At 43.1% G+C, this 19,397-nt stretch overlaps 1 protein-coding gene across 1 annotated transcript in view; it reads right to left on the bottom strand.

Annotated features, from left to right (window-relative positions):
- sulf1 (sulfatase 1) overlaps positions 1–17,629 on the bottom strand; it is a 75,750-nt gene extending 58,121 nt beyond the window's left edge. Inside the window, exons 1-2 of the mRNA XM_088402059.1 lie at positions 17,605–17,629; positions 8,695–8,743 (exon numbers count right to left, since the gene is read on the bottom strand). The gene's annotated coding sequence lies outside the window, so the exon portion shown is untranslated. The remainder of the gene's footprint in view (positions 1–8,694; positions 8,744–17,604) is intronic.
- Between the last annotated feature and the right edge of the window lie 1,768 nt (positions 17,630–19,397).

Raw genomic sequence — 19,397 nt, 5'->3', positions numbered from 1 at the left:
AGAGCGGAGGTGGCCAAAATGTTGCTCAACGAGTCTTTCAAAATCAACTTGGAGAGCCGGAGGTAATACGACTGTGGAAATTTGTGCCTCGCTGAAAGACGCGGTCTTAAGTTGTACTAAAGAGTCCGGAGGGACGGCGTAGAGTAAAAGGATCCAGGTCATTTAAGCTTGATAAATTGCAGACACATGCGGGGAAAGAGAGTTAAAAAAAAAAAAATAATAAAATAAATATATAAAAGGCCAACAAACACACACGGGCGAGTAAGCCGGTTTTCGAGCGAGCGGAAGACATCAAAGTTGCGAGAGAAGCCCGTCCGATTGCAGAGGCTAATTCAAAACACTTCGAGTTGGAATGCGAAATTATGGGTCAGCTGCTACTTCGCACCCTCCGGTTCGGCCTGGAAAAGCGTTCCAGCTGTAGTCGGGCTGCAATAACACACCCCATCGGCTTCAAGGATATAAGAGCGCGGAAAAGATTAGACCTTATGCATCAGGAAGGAGGAGATAGAGGTATTTTATCACGTTCGAGACCTGCGCTCGAAAGGAGGTGGGCATTGGGGGTAATCCGATCTCGCCGAGCGCGTCCTTATCTCGCCGGGGATCGAAAAAACTAGAGTGAGCAGTCATTTCTTGCCGCAGCTTTGACAAATGACCCTCTGGTGCGGTGCGGTACGTTTACCAAAAGTTGTACCGCTCCGGTGGAAAATCGCAGCGAGGCCGTCGTCACATCTGAGTTAATTGTTGTAGGGACTGAAATACTGAGGTCATCTGACCGCCAGTTGTGTGAAATCTCTCAGGCTCAGCTCGCATCAGCAGTTCTTGGAGATGTTTGCACTTACAAAAAGCCCTTATTCACACTCGCTTTACAGAAAAAAAAACGTTTTAGAGGTCTAGACGTCGATAAGTGACCAAGACTTTTGAAGGTCACGACCAAGGCAAGAGACCAAGACTTTTGGAGGTTGAGACCGAGACAGGAGACCAAGACTTTTGGAGGTTGAGACCGAGACAGGAGAACAAGACTTTTGGTAGACAAGATTGAGATAAGAAACCTAAAGTTTTAGAGGTCTACATGGAGACAAGTGACCAAGGTTTTGGTGGTCGAGACCGAGATAGAAGACCAAGACTTTTGGAGGTCAAGACCAAGGCAAGAGACCAAGACTTTGGGAAGTCAAGACTGAGATAAGAGACCTAAAGTTTTAGAGGTCTAGACGGAGACAAGTGAGCAAGGCTTTTGAAGGTTGAGACCGAGACAGGAGACCAAGACTTTTGTAATTCAAGACTGGGAAAGAGACCAAGATTTTAGAGGTTGCGACAGAGACAAGTGACCATGTTTTTGGAGGTCAAGCGCAACACAAAGACCAAGACTTTTGGAGGTCGAGACAGAGATAAGAGACCAAGACTTTTGTAGGCCACGACCAAGGCAAGAGACCAAGACTTTTGGAAGCCAAGACTGAGAAAAGAGACCTAAAGTTCTAGAGGTCTAGACGGAGACAAGTGAGCAAGGCTTTTGAAGGTTGAGACTGAGACAGGAGACCAAGACTTTTGTAATTCAAGACTGGGAAAGAGACCAAGATTTTAGAGGTTGCCCATGTGACCATGTTTTTGGAAGTCAAGCGCGAGATAAAAGACCAAGACTTTTGGAGGTCGAGACCAGGACAGGTGACCAAGACTTTTGGAAACTGAGACCGAGACGAGACCAAGACTTTTGGAGGTCCAGACCGAAACAAAAAGAAGACTGCATATACCAGAGAAATCACGCCCACAAAAAGACAATTTTTTATTTTAATTTCTTCTATTTTCAATCCTTTAAAATCCACCTCTAGTAACGCAGTCTCGAACAGACAACCCACCACGCAAGTAGCGCAGACCTCACAGCTGCTAAGCTCCCAGACCAGCTCACCGAAAAACACGAGATCGGAATCCCATCTGCTTGTCGCGTCTCCTCCGGCTCATTATTCATACTCCCTATCGCCACGTCGTAGCGGCGGGGAGATAATGTTCCCGGCACGTCGTTAAACTACTTTGAATCTGACATCCCTGAGTCCAAAGCAGTGTGTGGCGTTGCAAGTTCATGGATCATTTGAGACACTTGCCAGTACTTTCACCGAGCCAAAATCTTGACTTCAATGTAAAGCAGCGGACAAGCGAGAATCTCCGGACAAAATATGAGGACTATCGAGTAGAGCGGATCTCGACTTATCCCCGTATCCGAAAACCACGACCACCAAGACCCGCGCGGCGTTCTCCGGACTCGTTTGACAAAGCAAAGCCACCCGTAGTTCACACTCAACATCTCTGTTTAAAAAAAATAAAATAAGGTTGATTCCAAGTCTCGCGCATCTGTTGATTTACGGCACCTAGATTCTAGGACAAGCAGCAACCTTGTTCTGCTCGCAGCTGAAACGAAGGGGGCCTGTGGGCCTCAGCTGAAGGGCAAAATGTCAAAAAAGTAGATCTATCTCTCTCTTACCCCCAAAGACAAAAATATCCAAGTTCGGAAGTGAGAGCGAGCGAGAGAAAACGGGACGGGGGGAAGGGGGGAAGGGGGGGGGGGGCGCGAGGGACCGAGAAAGCCGGTATTGTTCGGAAAAACAAAACTGGCCTCTTTCCTTTTTGACGAGGATTCCTCCGGGCGAATTAATGTCTGCTTGTCAGTCATTAATCCTGCACAACAGGAAATTTATGAGAACGTGTAAACTATTTCCACTGATAAACGTCTGTGTAGCGCTGCCATGAAATAAGTGAGCCATTTTTCGGCGCACTTATATCTTATTTAGACGGTAAAGCAACAGCTGGGATTTGTACCGCGATGGTAGGGACTATTTTTTTTATCTGTTCCCTAAGGGAGGATCCATTTTTTTAAGGGGTAACTTTGGCACTTTGTGACGAAACTTACGAAATGAGAAAGATATCGTGGTGGGGTGTAAATAAATAGTGGTGAGTGGGTTTTAAAATGGCTGCAGAGGCTGTCAAGGTGCATTGAAAGAAACATTTGTAACGGGTGGTGCAGATAAACCCAATGAACCCAAGTGTCCCATTGAATAGTTCAGTTATTTATCACCGCTACATATACTGTACGCAGCTAATCCGCAAATACTTCGATTTATTCATTTTCTTGATAAATGATGCGAACGCCATCGACCCTGAAGCGAGAAGATCATTTGGAGATAGAAAGGGCCTTCAGCCATATGCGATTCTCAACTGTTTTCCCCTTTTTTTTGTGCATCTACATAAAACTTAACAAAACGAAAGCGAAAACCGCTTGGCAGAAAAGTCAGGATAACAAAATGTGGCAAGAAGTTGCTTCATGTTCCAATCAATTTGCTCTTCATTCGAAAAGAAATAATATACTGTTCCTATCAAAGCATAAAATTACATTTGCTGATACTCGAATCCTGCTTCCCCAAAACCAAAACGATCGTCTTGAAAGGTGAGATTACAACGCCGCAACTGTCTGGTGGGAAAGGGGAGTAAACTAATAGGCCATCATGGCTGAAAAACAGCTGTCATGGCAGGTTTATTAAAAGAAGAACACACACAAAAAAAAGGGGGTGCGATGGGAGAAGTGCGGGGTAAACTGGCAAATGTTGCGCTGTCATCTGAGAAGATCATTTTGCTCCTCAGATTTTACGATAGTACAAGCCTTCAATAAAAAAGCGGGGCAGAAGACATCTGGATTCGGCACCAGGCTAAGAAAATGAAAGAGATGATATTTTCGGTTCACAACAGGAAACAACAAAAAATGTCCCAGTTCCTCACAGGTACTTGGTTCAGTTTGTTCCCAGCAAAGAACCGCTGAAAAGAACCAGATGTGACGACGGAACGCTATAACCGGAGGCCCGCAGCTCCAGCCCATATAGATATGAACGATACCCCCTTTGACGTGACCCCGGCTAAGACGAACAAATGGCTGCAATCTACCGCTGGCCGAGTCCGACAACACCTGGAGAAGGCTTTTATGTTGCGATGAATCACTGCAAACGTTTAGCTTTTGCTGTCCAATAAAAGCTGACAGACTTCAGTATATTCAAGTGCGGCATTACAAGCTGTTCCTGTATTTGTTTGGACCCCATGGCACTAAGCATAGCTACGCTAAACTGCCCAATAAATTGGAGATGGAATGGAAATTGAACCCACCTGGTGGCTTGGATGGTTGAGACGAAACGTCGGGCAAAGCCGGAGGTCTCGCAGTTTTTGAGGTTTCCCGATGACATGGCGGGTTTAGCGAGAACTACAATAGATATAAAGTATGTGGGAAACCTAAAGATCGACACATTTCAAACCTTGGCATGATGTCAACAGCCGGGTGAAATTTCAGCTCTTTGGGATTTTTTTGTTCAATGGTTTCCCTTTGATGTAGAATGCCTTTGATGTAATGATCAAAGTATTGGTCAAATTACTGCACAAGGATAGAAAGGCATTCAACAACAACGAAAATAATAAATTTTAGTAACCCCGTGTTAATGTCACCAATCGAAAGGTTCTCGGCGAACTTTCCCTAACATTACCTTAACCCTAACCCTCCTTTTATCTATAATGATCGCAATACTATACCAATAGTAACGACCAAAAGACTGTATATATATCAAGCTGAACTATTAAATAGATGCCAGAAAGATCAACAGGCAGCTGTGGAGGCTTATTCTGCCAGACGTGAAAGAAGGTCTAATCTGTCGAAAATGGCAACATTTTGGCAACCTTTGTGGAAAATTGATGACTGAACGCAACCTAACAAGATCAAAAAGACAATCTTCTGACTGTCTAAGGTCTTTGATTCTGAGGCGAGACAGAAAACTTCGAAAAAAGGTCTCGAGGTCACACCAAAAGTAAGCGTTTCTTTTGAGTTGAGTCGTCTCGTGCAGAGGTCCGAAATAATGAACTATTTCCGTTTACCCGAGTCTGAAACATCTTAAAACATTTCATTTTGAAAACTGACTGGATTCTCTTAGATTTATTTCAGTCACTTGAGCGACAAAGAAACAAAGGAAGAAGGGCCAGTAAAGAGACAGGTGACGAGCCTACTGAAAGAAACCTAAAGAAAACTTTTATGAGCTGTAACTTAGCCATTTTCGTAAACCCGGGCGACGATTTATGGCAAAACGCCGGCGATAATCAGTCCCAGTTGGGCTTTGAGTTTGGTGACACCCCGTCGACTAAAGTGCCCAGACTAAATTGATCGTCCCTAACAAGTTGCCTTTGTCGTCAGCCTTGCTGTGTAATCAAACGCCTCCAAATAGGCATCCTCAGATGAGGGCTTGTCCAGACGGCGTGTTTTCTTAAGGAAATGACTCGTAAATTAAGGGCGCTCCCCAAACCGTCTGCGAAAGGCCAGACGAGCGCTCGCGAGGGAACCCGCTCGGTGCGGTTAGGGAGAAAGGCCAGTCGGACCCGTTTAGGACTGTCGATGACTTGAAAGACGCGAAAAAAGTAAGGAGCGGTCAAAGGAAAACAGGCACGGATGGGAGAGTGTTTCTTCACAGTCCTTTCCAATCAGTTTCTGGTAAATGAAATCCAGTCGAAGCGCAAAGGCCGTTAACACATCCAAAGCATTGTTTGATCACACGCAACACAATAGTCCAATAACAAGTCGAAAATCCCGCAGAGCCTGAGAAACAATTGGCCGCTGGGACTAACATACTCGCGAGCGGAAACGCGGTATTTCCCCTTCAGATGTTCTGGAAACAACAATTCGAGGCGAGAGCGTCTTTTAACTTTTGCTGTGGCTGATGCGGACGGAGAAAGATTGCGTCCCGGAGAGGAATGCACGGAAACCGAGATGAAGTTGTAAAAGACAAAATGCCCTGATGAGTTATGCTAGCGTTTTGGCGCTTGCGGTAATTATCGGCAAAGCTCATCGAGGGGGAGGAAAAAAAATGTGATCCGTCAGCCGTAGCGTGATCTTCGACACGAGATTCGGAGAGACGGGCGTTGCGAAAGACTGCTAACGGCTTCACGATGGATCGGAAGATTTTCACGCAGTTCCGTACCAATGAGAAAATTATCATTATTATCAGGCAAAATAGGGTGGCGCGGTGAACCGCACGTCCGCCTCACAGTTCAAAGGCCTTCCTGTGTGGAGTTTGCATGTTCTCCCCGAGCCCGCGCGGGTTCTCTCCGGGCACTCCGGCTTCCTCCCACTCCCCAAAAACATGCACGGCAGGTGAATTGGACATACTAAATTGTCCTTAGGTGTGATTGGGCGGGTGATTGGTCGTTCTTCTCTGTGTGCCCTGCGATTGGCTGGCAACTAGTTCAAGGTGTCCCCCGCCTACTGCCCGTAGCCAGCTGAGATAGGCACCAGCAAGCCTGCGACCCCTGTGGGGATATGCGGCTATAGAAAAGTGGCAAAAGCATTTCGGTTATATTGTTAATGATTCATCGATTAATCGACAACTAATTGATTATCAGATTAAAAGATCATTGACGATCTATTCGAAGGTCTTTTTAATTTAGTATTGCCTAATGAAATCTGCAGCCATAATCGAGCAAATAATAAGGTAGGCAAGAAAACAAAAAAAACAGTGATAGCGCAATCTGATTGATTAACCAGCTAAAATATCAACAGTTTAATCGACTATTGAAATAAACAGTTGCAGCCCGAATATATTTTGAGTCACAGCCTGTGTTTCGTTAGGCTTATTAGACAAACAGTCTTGTGCCTGTTTTGTCCAATTAGGCAGTCTGGCGTGGTTTGGCGTACTAAATGGATGACAGTGACACACGACCCGGAGCGCGCTCGACCGGACGCCAAAGTACGACTGGCGAACGCGCCGCAATTTTCCATTCGCGTTCTCGCCCCGGGAGGCAAGCGGGATCACGACTTTTAGCGCCGCTAAGCTTTACGGCCAATCCCCAAAGGGAGTTTTATTTCAGACGGACATAAAACCCATTGGACTACATTGCGGGCTATCAAAAAACAAACAAGACATTTAGCCCATGGTCGCCAGACGTTAGCGGCTCAATCGGCCCGACGGGAAGCATCGGTCGTTACGGGGAACGAAGGCGCACAAACACACCTGGCCGACTCAACAAGCTATTCAAGTCTCTTAATGAAGCGTATGAAATTCTGGGGCCCGTTTTCTAACACCGAAAATGTCCTGAACGGACCGCTATAAAAACGCAGACAACAGTACACGAGTATACGCCCCGCTCAAAGCCATCATTTTCTCCCGCGGTCGGCTCACTCCACCCTCCCGAGACAATCGATTAGCATTTTATGGACACGGGGGTTGTAAAGGACGACGCGAGTGAGAACAAAACAAAGAGGCGGAGGAGAGGAAGCCACGCGACAAGTCATTGTCGTTTACGTGGTCGTAAAAGGCGTAGCGGCTCGCAATTGAGGGGAAGAAAAAAAAATGGACACCTGAGGGAGGAGGTGGACGGCCTGAGAGTCAAAGCAAGCAAACAGGACAGAATATTCCGGATTAAATGAAGCGGGCAAGTGAGGTCACCGCTATTACGGCTGCAGAAAAATCCATTAAGCGGTGTCATGGATTGAAGAGATTTTTCCACAAACAAGCAGATTTGATGACCTACTTTTCAGGAAGAAAACTCAACATGAGAAGTGTTTTTGGTCTAGGACTGCAACTAACAATTATTTTCACGATTGACTGATCTGTTGATTATTTTCTCGATTAAATGATGATCAGTGAATTTGGACCATTTCGGGTCATTTTCTTCCACATCGTTCTGGCAGTGTTTTAGCCAGGGGATGGCACACTCCTGCCAGTGTGATAACTAAGTGGTCGTGCAATGTAGAAATTTGACACGTTGGCAACATCTGGGTGAAATTTCAGCTCCCTAGTGTATTTTTTCAATTCTTTCCCTTTGTGAAATGCCTTTGATTTAAATATCAAAGGATTGGACAAAACACCGCACAAGGGTTAAGATGATCCACGGCGAATTAACATCTAAAAAGGCGGCTACCTACATGTCAAATCAAGCACTTTGTCATCCTACCACCAGGGGGCAATGTTTCCCACATGTTTGCATGGCAAAAGTTTCTGCTTTTCTCACCCTAACATATTATTTACCAGTGTGAAATAGCGTTGAACTTCTCATCTGATTCGTAATATATACAGCGCTAGCTCATTTGAAAAATCCAATTTTTAAGTTTATAATTATAATTTGTATCAAGTATCAAGCCTTGAAGCCTTGTTTAAATAATGCTTGTTTTAAAAAAAAAAGGGCAATAAATAGACATGTTTGACCGAACATGATGAATAATCGTGATTTCAATATTGACCAAAATTATGGTGATTATTATTTTGGCCGTAATATCACAGCCCTAGGACGCACCCATACTTTTGGTCTTCATTTTTAGGGAAAAAAAAAGTGTCTTATATTTGGGGAATTACGGTACCTTTGTTAAAAAGTATTTTTAGAGCACAATAAATGTTGGCGGCGGGCCACAAACGCCACCCCCGGGCCGTATTTTGGACACCCCTCGTCGAAGTGACATGTTTTGATCTATGGAAACGGTGAGCCGACTTCCTGTCCCGCTGCTACCACCTGTGTGTACAACTTAGAAAAACACACAAACGCCTCTCAACCCATGACATGAGTACCTGATGTTTATACCAATCTTAACAAGACAAGCTCCGCACCCACTGGCTTCCTCTGTGAGGGAGCTCCAAAAAGGTAAATAAAAGCAGGACTGGAGGCGGGGAGTCACACACGCGTATGCTTACTTACGGTCATCACCTTCCCCCGCGCGGTCCGGCTTCCTGTACTTTGTGGCGACCTGTAAACAAAACACACGGCTATCAAAGTTCACATCGGCCACAAGTGTGCTTATCACTCACTATCATTTACTTTGGGCCCGCTTCTTCCTCATTCCCTTTCTCCCCGTCTTGGCCGACGGGCCTTCGCATCTGCCGGCCAGCTGGAGGAGGGAGAAGAGGAGGAGGAGGGGAAGACGAGGCGGCAAAGCGCGCCGTTTAACTTTCTCCCATTGAAAATGATCGCTTCTTTGCGGGTCCCTCGAGGGTTGCCGATCAGGGGGCCGCGTCAATCTAGAAGACGGCTACCGGCTAGTTAGCGTGACGACGCATGGGGCCGAATATAAAATATCTCAGATTTTACAAGTCCATCATGCGTTGCGACAGATGGCGCGTTGTCATGTAGCTGTCGCTGTCTAGGTTGGAGGAGCTGCCAATACACGCAAAAACGAATCAATAATTGATTAGATGACCAGGTATGGGGAATCCTTAGCGCCTTATAGTGTGAAAAATACGGTAGTAGTAAAACCAGTTACTTAAGTACGAGAAGTAATCAATTACTTTGATGTATAAAGTGATTGGTTACTTAAATACTTAAATAACTAACGTATTTTCCGCACTATAAGGCACTAAGGATCATAAGGCGCACCCTCAATTAATGACATATTTTAAAACTTTTTCCATATGTAAGGCGCACCAGATTATAGGGCGCACCCTCAATTAATGACATATTTCAAAACTTTTTCCATATATAAGGCGCATCAGATTATAGGGCGCACCTTCAATTAATGGCATACTTTAAAACGTTTTCCATATATAAGGCGCACCAGATTATAGGACGCACGCTCAATTAATGACATATTTTAAAACCTTTTCCATATATATATAAAGCGCACCGGATTATAAGGCTCACCCTCAATTAATGACATATTTTCAAACTTTTTCATAGTAATACTCAAAGTAATAACAATAATAACTCAAATAATAACTCAATAGCATCATAACTAAATGTCAATATGAGCAACCTTGTTCAACTGTAAACACACAAAAGAAACAGGTAAAGCTAACTTTTTCAGTTCATTCCCATCCACCAATCCCAATCTCAATATTGATCCATATATAAGGCGCACCTGATTATAAGGCGCACCATCAGCTTTTGAAAAAAATTAAGGCTTTTAGGTTAAACATTTTAATCTAGACTGGCAGACTGTCCAGTAGTGACTCCTCATTTGTATCGACTGAACAAGCTTTGTTGAACTTTGACCTTCCGGCGTGCTACACCTGTCAGCAAGTCACAACTGCACGGTGGGATCCCAGCCCCCTCCTTCAGAATCACACTAGTGATACATGAATCGCCATCACCTGCCACAACAACTCAACTTGCGGGTCTATTTAGACTTTTAGGCACCTTTTGGAAATACCAGCCATGTGAATTTTTTAAGGCGACGATTTTTGGCAGAAAAAAAAACAATTACCTATTGATTGTCAATTAATTTTTGAAAGATCCTGTCTCACACGTCTTTACAGTCAGGTCTTTTTAGTGTGATTGCGTCCATGTTAACCTGCTTCCCTTTCATTCAGCTCCCAGTTCCAATTGTGTCTTGCCCAGGTGTTCCTTGTTATCTCATCACTTTTGAGTGTATTTAGTTTCCGGTTTTTGCTCAGTTCTGGTCGGGTTATTGTCATTCTTGCTGTCATTCGTTTTCCTTATTAGATTATTATTTTTGCTTCCCTTGTGTTAGCCATTCGGCCCCCTGTTCCAATTGCGTCTTGCCCAGGTGTCCCTTGTTGTCTCTCCAGTTTTGAAGGTATTTAATTTTGTTTCTTTTTAGTTCTAGTCGGGTCATTATCGTTGTCAATGTTACTGTCACTTCCTTGTTTTCCTGATTAAATTATTATCTTTCAGCGCAGCCAGCCTCTATGGGTTCACACTCACACCTCCCCTCTAGGGGTGTGCCAAAAAATCCATTTTCATTTTGGAGCCTGCACAAGCTGTTCAAAAAGATTCCAAACATAATTGTCCGAAAGACATCGGAGGTTCCGCAGTATAGACAAGGGTGTTGTGCACTTTTGCTGGATGTTCTCGGAAAATATCGAGGATGCACTTGGTTCCCACAAGAAGACGTAGAGGGAAGCAAATATGAAAGGGAAACAAAGCCAGATGATTTCTTAAGTCGAGGGGGAGGGGGAGGGGGAGGGCTTTGAAGTTTTATGGCTGCGTGGAGCCTGGAGAGGTCAAGGCCCGGACTCAGCTGATTTGTATTGGACGGAGCGCTACCGCTGTATCAACCTACCACATAGCCGCGCTCGTGATTAGCGGGTGAATGAGTTCGCCGGTACCCAAAAAAAAAAAAAAAAAAAAACTGTTTTTAAGACAACTCGTATTATTCTGACCTCATCGCGATAATCCCACCCCCTCCTCCAGGACTTTCACTGCTTCTCTATTCAGACATCTCTCCTGCCTTCAATCGGATGCTTGCCCGTTCCTGCGGAGGTTTCCATGTCTCCCCAAACACGCAAGGGGGTTGAGGTCAGAAGGAAAAGAAATCCCATCTGTGTCCTCGTCCATTGGGCAGGTTGGGACGTGAGCAAACAAGTCGCTTTTGGCCGCCCTGGCAACCCTTTTCTCTACACACACACACACACACATTGCAACATCCTCTTTAAGCATTGAAAAAGGGGACTTCCGACCCCTAGAAGGGAAAGCTGTCAGAGAAGGAGACAAAAGGAAAACAGACAAACAAAATACACAGAGGAACCTTTTAGGTCCAAAACAATCTCTTCCTGGACATTGAAATGAATTGTTTCTAGAGGAGAAAACCGCTAAAGAAAATCCATCACCTTGAAGAAGATGTTTGACAAAAAAATGGCGTTTAGGTCTCAGGAATGCTTGACCACCCATTGATTAATCAATGAATCAGATTAAACAGCGTTTTTTTTTTTTTTTTTTTTTTAATAAAACTGTGATCCTGCATCTCAAAATCTTGATAGGATAGAAAAAAATCTGACATCATTTTTTTGGATTCTGTGCCTAAAAATGAGTTGAAAACAGCTGTGAGCCCTAACTCAAAATCTTGCTGCGTGTGTCACGATGTGGTAGTTTCAACTACGACACACATGATTTTTTTTTTCTTTCACACGTATGTTAACCCTGCTGCAGTATTTTATCCAATCCTTTGAGTTTTACATCAAAATCAATCCACATCAAAGGGAAATCATTGAAAGACGACATAGGGGAGCTGAAATTTCACCCAGATGGTGAAAATTTGTCAACATGGCACGACCGCTTATGACACTACTAGGTGTGTGCCATCAAAGTTTTTTTTACATCATTCTGCTCCTTTTTTGAACTTATGGGAAGTTGTTTGTAGTTGTTGTTTTGTGAAATTATTATTATTATTCATGCAAAAAGGGCATTGTATACTTTTTTTTAATTGATTTGCTTTGCTTGATTTTAAGTTTAAAAATAAAGTTTTTCATATCATATCATATCATATCACATCAATTGGCTAAAATATTACCAGAATTACTTGGAAGAAAATGACCCAAAAAATAAATTGTGTATCACCCTGCCTAGTTTTGCAAATTCAGAGTTCCGCCAAACTCATATTAATCTTCTCAAGTGCTCTCATCACTCGAAATATTTGAGCGAAAGGGAAAATATATTTTAACGTCAGATTTTTACGGGGCTCAGTTTTACTGTTATCGATGTTTATCATCCATCAACTCTGCGGGTATTTTCCCCGCGTCACCTCCAGCCAGCGAGCTCCCATTCCAAGCATCACTCCTCTTTTTCAATTACACAGAACGCCGAATGAGCGCGATGGGAAAGTCGGGGTCCTCGATTTTTTTTTTTGGGGGGGGGGTGCGGGAGATTGCTTGGACAGATTGGACAAATATTGCTTTTGTGTGGTCGCTTCCACGCCTCCGTGCAGCTCTGACGGCCACGGAGGGAGCGAGGCGGACGGGTGGGGTGGGGGGTTGGGGGGGGCGGCGGGGGGGGGGGGGGGGGGGGGGGGGGGTTCTGAGCGGCACTATATCACGGTGGCTTCTGCGTCCAAGACGTAGGGGTGTCTCACCAGTTGTCCGTCTGTCCACACTCCGGCACCTAACTTAGTCATCAATTACGTTTATGAGGCGAAGGAGGCTAATAAAATAGCACGTGTAGCCTATTGCATTTTTTTACACTACATTTCTTTTACTAAATCAACGCTACAAGTGAAAGGTGATGAGAAAAGAAGTGGAATCGGCAAACTTGACGTCAAAGCTGCGGATGTTCACTTTCTAGTTCATCCCACATGTCTCTAAAAACATCTATACTTGGTTCACTGTACAGTGGTACCTCGAGATATGCAATTTTACAAAAAACTGGACCCTGGCTTACGTTTTTTGTCACGTTACTTAGTGTAATACTAAGTTTTTTGTCCCCTCTTTACAGCATTTTTCCCGCTTTACGGCATCAACAATTGTCATGACCTGTGGGGTTGGCTGTGTTTATGTTGTTTTGGCGCCTTCTTCATGCGTTTTTAGGTAATTGCTCCTAATTTCTGTTTGTCCCCTGTTTACAGCATTTTTTCCGGTTTACAGCATCAACTATTGTCATGACCTGTGGGGTTGGCTGTGTTTATGTTGTTTTGGCTCCCTCTTCAGGCTCTTATTTTCTGTTCACGTCAAACTGCCTGCGCTGCAACGCGACATGAAGATGCTGGTCTGCTATTGGTGCACCACAAGTCCAGCCACTACTGTAGCTTCTATTCTATATGCCTTATAATGCAGTGCGCCCTATATATGACAACAGTTTTAAAATAGGCAATTCATTGACGGTGCACCTTATAGTGCTGGAAAATACGGTACTTAGTATTGTTAAGTTTCGGATGTTGACGCACTTATAGATTCCACTTTTTTTTATTTTTTGTTTTACTTTTTTTTGCTAGGCAGGATATATATATATAAGAAACTGGACTCTAGATGCGAAAAAAATCACAACACAAAAAACGAAAAAATTCTGCATCTCATGTTAGCTTCATCTGGGTTTGTTCATGTAAGAACTGGAAAATAATATGCCATGACATGTCCTTTCCACATCATGCGTGCCCTCTTGTGGAGAAAAAGGCTGGCACAGTTCAGCCCAGCGGTCATCCGCGTCAAACCCAACGCTGCTCTCCTTACTTTTCTGCTCGCGGGTTCCAGGAAACGTATGAGAGAAAAACGTCCTTGGGCCACAGAAACCATCATTGTTTGGCTCATTGAAATGTTCTCCAATTCTGGCAGTGAAAAGCGACGAGTTGACTTGTCACCGGCGTCGCTGAAAAACTGCTTAATTACCCACAAGCGACTTTGTTTCCTTCATTCACTCACTCAATGGCCGGCCTGGTTTTTGAGATGAGCCAAAGCGTGGCAAAAATAGCTCAAGTGATTTGAACGGGGATTTTCCAGGCGGCTGCATGGGACCCGAGATGACGCAAGGGACGAAGGATGTCAGAAAACCATTTAGGAAAAAAAATAAACGAGTTAGCGGGAGGAATAATTGAATTTGTCTCTGTTGGGGTGGCAAAATGTTTTTCCACATCACTCACTACAGTGGACATTTATTCGAGATGTTTTCTTTTTGTATGCAAGAGTGTTTGTGTCAAAGTTGCCAAGCAGTCACTACAAAAGTCATAAGTAAGGTCTTTTCGTCGGTGAAATGTTTTTCCACATCACTCAATACAGTGGACATATATTCAAGACATTTTCTTCTGTTTGAAAAGAGTCTTTATGTCAAGGTTGTAACTCAGTCACTACAAAAATATACTGTAAAAAATGTAATCTCTTATTGGGCGGTGAAATGTTTTTCCACATCACTCACTACAGTGCGCATATTTTCTTCTGTTTACAAGAGCGTCTATGTCAATGTTGCCAATCAGAAACTACAAGAGTCAAAAGGAAGCTCTTTTCAGGGGGTTAAATGTTTTTCCACATCACTTATTACAGTGAACACACAATGATGAGGTTTTCTTCTGTATGCAGTGGAAATAAAGTATATTCAAAACATTTTGTTTTATATATACAGACAGTTACCAAAAAGGTCTAAAGTATGCTCTTTTTGGACAGTAAAAATGTTTTTCCACATCACTCCCGATAGTGGCCGAGATGTTTTATTTTGGATATAAGAGTATTTATGTCAAAGTTGCCAATCGATCATAAAATGTTTTTCCACATCACTCACTGCAGTGGACATATATTCAAGATGATTTCTCCCGTGTACAAGCGTTTTATGTCAAAGTTGAGAATCAATCACCGTAGGGCTGCACGATTATGGCCAAAATAATAATCACGATTATTTTGGTCATAACAATTATTCATCATGTTTGGTCAAACATATCTATTTATTGTCCTTTTTTTACACAACCAGTGTACGAAAAAGGCTTCAAATAATAATAATAAACTCAAATAAATAATAATTACAACAAATGTCACACAGGGCAACACCGCTAACTAACTTGCTAAGTGCAGACCAATGAAAAAATTGAAGCCTACTTAGAACCAAGCATACAGTATTATTTCCTTGTAACCAATTTTAATCAAGTAGTAATCAAAATGTCATTTTTGTATATATTGTATATATTGCACTGTATATATTAGGAATCATGTGAGAAACTCAACGCCATTTCACACTGGTAAATAATATATTAGGGTGAAAATAGCAGAGGCTTTTGTCATGCATGTGGGAAACATTGCCCCCTGGTGGTAGGATGACAAAGTGTGTGATTTGACATGATGGTAGCCGGCTTTTTCAATGTTAATATCGCCGAGGATCAGCTTAATTAATCGCGGCGTCCAATATCGTAAAGGCGATTAAAAGTCCATGAATTGCGCAGCCCTAAATCACTGCAAAATTCCAACGATGTCGGAAGGCCATAAGCGACTCTCGCTTTTGCTAGCTTGTTTTTCGCACGTCGCGTGGGGGGGGCGGCTTTTGAGCAGCTGTCCAATGGAGCGAATAATGCGCACGTTTGACATCTCGCATGAAGAAGACAGCTCACGAGTAGCCGTCCATCGGCGTTGACTGATGGTCAACTTTGACACGGGAAAAGCGCGCGTACAGTAGAAAACAGCTGCCCGCCGCAGTACCATAACAATACGCAGGAAAAGTCTGAATATGATTACATGCGTAATCCCTCGCATGACTTCATACTGTCCGACCTGCCGGGGATGCCAAAACCTCTTTGTTCTTTCCCAATAAATCATGGACTTTTTCTCATCGGCCCGTCGCACGACATGGTGAGCCGTGAGGTCTGACTGCGGTAAATCCCTTAATAACAATTTATTGTTTTGCGCCGGCGATGATTGAGCGCGCTAAAAGCCGCGAGTCACGGGTCCAGAGGAATCCGTCCCGCTTGTCCGTCAATGTTTGGTTTCATCCGAGAGGCCGGGCCATTCCATTTCCCGCTGCGACGCCGATGACGGCGGGGAAAGTGACATCAGGCTTTTTGGCGGCGGCGGCGGCGGACGCTTCTCGCCTAGCAACAATGAACAGGATACTCTTTTCTCTCTCTCTTTGAAATGAGCTGACGAGGGGAAGCCGAAACAGGTGCGAGGCGGCTGAAATTCATTCTTGTTGCGCAACCCCGCAGGGTTCCTGGACGCAGCTTATCGCCAGCGCCATCAATCAGTCGTCGGCCATCTTTCTTCTCCCCGACGCCGCAAAACGGCCTCCGTGGCCGCCAAGCCAAATGATTCAGTGTTATTCGACGGCGCTTTACGAGGGTTATCCGACACCTGAGACCGAGCTTCGCAAACACACGGAAAGACGGACGGCGTTTTAGGCACAGGACTCCCTTTTGGCTAGTTAAAGCGGCGTATCCAGCTAGCAAGCTAGCTAGTGAGCGTGGGGGGGCAGACACAATCAAGCCGCAATCCAAAACAGATTCAAACAGGTTCTGTTGAACTTGTTGTTTTTTCTGCAAGTATTTTATACCAGATTTCAATTTTTTTCAGCACATTTTTATTTTCAAATTAAGAGCAAACTAACTGGAAGATGGACTCCCTGGGAAATATTTTTTTCAGTCACGTACCCGCTAGCATTGCTGATCTCCAATGAGTTTGCAATAAACTATAACATAAAATTTTAACAGGGTTCCTGCCGGTAGAAGAAAATTTAGTTTGATTTTGATTGTCGGGATAGTAGCAGTAGATTTTTGTTTTCAAATTAAGAGCAAACTAACTGGAAGATGAAGCAAGTTCTTTACTGCATTCTCAGTGGTACAGCAGGTCTCAAATTACACCTGGGGGTACGTGCAGGTACTTCAGAGGGGATTTGAAATTTTAATAAGGTTTCTATAGGCATAAACAAATTGAACTGAATGCTTTTTAATGCCATGGCATGAGCGGTATATCCTTTCAAATAGGGGGAAATTTATCGAAACATTAGGAGAAAATCTGTACTCAAGAAAGACCAACCAAAATAATCTATTTAAAATGATTTTACCCTTTCCATACTCACATTCACACCTAATGGAACGTTCCTAAATGCTGTTGCGTTAAAAAAATGATTTGCTGATTAGAAAAAAAAAATTAAAAAAAATAATGGCATATTTTTCAAAAACTAGTCACCAAAACACGGTTTCAAAATAAGTTACTTCTTGTTTGAATTAATTTGGTCTTAATTTGAAAAGAAAAAATGTACTGCACCTGTCACAGCATTAAAAAAATGATTTGCTGATTAGGAAAAAAAATGATGGCATATTTTTCAAAAAGTAGTCACTTAAACACAATTTAAAAATGAGTTACTTCTTGTTTCAATTAATTTGCTCTTAATTTGAAAAGAAAAATGTACTGTACCAGTCAGAGCATTTAAAAAGAAGGATTGGCTGATTAGAGGAAAAAAAAAAGTCTCACCTACCTCTGAAGTGCCTTGTTTCGCCATTTTGGGTTGTCGGGTTCTGTTTAAAAAGCAAAGGCAAAAATAAAAACATCAGCCGCTCAGTTCTGGCTACGATGTGTCGATTATCTGTGATCTTTGTCTACAATCTGGAATAGCTTACGCTTAAAATGTTGTTTTTTTCAGCATATTTAAATGATGAGGATCCACGGTATCTGCTGTTTTTCATTCAAACTTTCGTTTTCATCCCGAGCACCTTGAATAAGTCGTGGCCTCTCCCACCAACCAGATGGCATCGGCAAGGCTCTCCGATAAATAAACGGCTGGCGGGAAGCAAATATTTTGGCAGTACCATTCCGAATAATGCGGCGCGTAATAAATCACAGGCTAACTCTGCACACATTCCCCATAACTTTATATGTAAATGAAAACATCAACGAGGCAGGATGTGGACAGATTGTTGGCCCGCCCGCTTCCGAGACACGACGAGGGGTCTTTTTTTTTTTTTTAAGAAAACGTCATCATCACAGGCACCTCACTAAACCTTGTTTGAGCCAGCTTCAAAGGATTCGTCATCTGGACAAAATAAAGATTGTTTCTGTTATGTTTAGCCGTCTCGCTAAGTTTATTTTTGGTGGATTTCTACTTCCTATTTTTTGCTACTATTCCCATTGGGTTAACAAGGGAAACTCAAAATAAATATGTCTTGTAAATTTGATACATGACAGAAGTGTTGTTAACAATGCTGCCATGTTTTTTTTTTTTTTTTTCAACTGAGGCTTCGTTTGCTGAAGACGGACAAACGCTGACGAATGGTCCAAATAAAGAGAAAAATCTAGAAAACGTCATCTTAGATGCATAATTTTTTGGCAGGGATGCGTACTTTCAAATCAACGTGCATCCATCGAACGCATCATTTTTTTGACATCGAAATATGAATCATCAGCCATTTACTCTTTTATTTAGCAAAACTTGCCCACTTAAAAAACATTTCGGACAACTTTGTCTGACATGTTTGTTTAGATCTCGCAGGTCTAGTGAAAAATGCCTCCAAAAAGTGTTATAAGGCCAGAAACAACATAAATTCTGCATTTTTTTTTTGTGTCAGTGTGGAGTAAAATCCTATACAATCAGATAATAATGAGACAAAAGTAAAAAGTGAAAACGAAACGCTTCGTAAGATCGAGAGGAGGAACAAAACTGACATGTTGAAACTACAGTTTATTGTATTCATAAATTTTACTGTGGTTTTTGAACACATCTTTTAAGTGTAGTTTGACTGTTAAGACTTACTTTGTCATTTTACTGCGCAAAATTTGGGACGCCAAACATTTCTGTATTGCGAGTCTCGGACACCCAATAGTTTCCAGAGGTAAAACGAGTATTATACTGTACAAATAGCCAAATAATTCTTAACACTGTTGATTTGTTGGGCGTCAGCGCCGCCACGCAATTGAGAAGCAAATGAAGCACCATGAAGCCATGTGCAAACTAATTGAATGCGAAGCTTCACGAAGCTTCAGTTGGCCTAACATTGTATTGTTTTCATTTTGGTTGGTTTCTACACACTGTTTTTTGTTCTAAAAGCCCTCGTGTTGACATGTCTTAAGTCAGATAACATTAGAGAATGCCCAAGAGTGAATTTGTGCATCTCAAACAACGCCGGGACTTTTTGGCTCTCAAGAACAGGCGCTGGATTGTGATGAGTCATCGGACCCATAGGCCCCGTTGCCTCGCCCGACACGGGGTCTTTGCCAAGTCTTTGAAATGATCCCCAAAACGTCTGGAACGTTGACCGCAACTGCGGTCAGGAA

Source organism: Hippichthys cyanospilos, chromosome 19, assembly GCF_059441005.1.
Source record: "Hippichthys cyanospilos isolate Australia breed blue-spotted pipefish chromosome 19, RoL_Hcya_1.0, whole genome shotgun sequence".
In the NCBI taxonomy this organism is placed as follows: Eukaryota; Metazoa; Chordata; class Actinopteri; order Syngnathiformes; family Syngnathidae; genus Hippichthys; species Hippichthys cyanospilos.
The sequence above is the reverse complement of the archived record's forward strand: the minus strand, read 5'-3'. Positions and strand labels throughout refer to the sequence as shown.